The sequence below is a fragment of the Limulus polyphemus genome, unplaced genomic scaffold, assembly GCF_000517525.1.
Source record: "Limulus polyphemus unplaced genomic scaffold, Limulus_polyphemus-2.1.2 Scaffold432, whole genome shotgun sequence".
Classification (NCBI taxonomy): domain Eukaryota; kingdom Metazoa; phylum Arthropoda; class Merostomata; order Xiphosura; family Limulidae; genus Limulus; species Limulus polyphemus.
The window spans coordinates 375,190-376,267 of record NW_013666042.1 but is presented as its reverse complement, the minus strand read 5'-3'; positions in this window follow the sequence as shown (position 1 = coordinate 376,267).

Genomic DNA, 1,078 nt, shown 5'->3' with positions numbered 1-1,078 from the left:
AATGATTCACACACACTTTATTTACGGTGCCTACTGTTCGCTTGACTCAATTATCTGTCTCTGCCATTGCACTGGTTTTTCTCGCCAAGCTTATTTACTAAAAAAGAGGGCGTCTAGCAAACACTCGGACAATCACGAGGTTCCCTGATAATTCTAGAAACTCCAGCGCGCATGCTCCCAGCCTCACGTGAATTCCGCTGTCGTAACAATACTCTTCTAGCCTGGCCACTTTAAATCAGCTCTAATTGTGTTGAAGCTGTTTAAAATTACAGTCCTAAGCCTGCTACGGGTAGGGAATGAGTGTGCTAAGTATTTTATTTCATGGTGTTGATTGATCTGGTTATGTACAAGGGAAGCAGCTTTTCATGTCCGAAGATATCTTTTCATTAATTATGAATTTACATAACTTCTGTCCATGAGACAGGTACTCCAGCTAGTAAATAATATACTTTTGAAAGTCTCACGGTGTTAGAACGATTAATTTACGGACATGCAATGCGAAAATTCAAAGTTTAATTCTCCACAGTGGAAAGACCACAGCTAGCCCATTGTGTAGCTTAGAGCCAAAATAATCACCACCCCAACAGTTACTATTTTTAACATAAATAGATATATATTTCTTTGACTATTTTACTACGACAACTCCAGTCAAAGAAAACCATATTTTCATTGCTCCATATTTCTATTACTAAGTTATAGCTTTCTCATGAGCTTATCATTACACACACTGTGGGCACTTTATTAACAATACTGTCTTTGTGTCTCCATACGTGTAATAATTAAGCTCCCGAGGCTGAACAAGCTAAAAAGCGAAATATTGAGCAATAACAAAAGTTTTCTTCTGCTGGAGTAGTTTTCACAAATAACTGACCATCACATTATAACGCCCTCACGGCTGAAAGGGCGAGCATGTTTGGTGGGATGGGGATTCGAACCCGCGACCCTCAGATTGCGAGTCGAGTGCCCCAACCACCTGGCCATGTCGGGCCATAGTAATACTGTCCACCTACTTAAACACCATCTCCCTTTTTAAAGCACATGTTATACAATTAAATATATAAATGAAAACTATAAACAT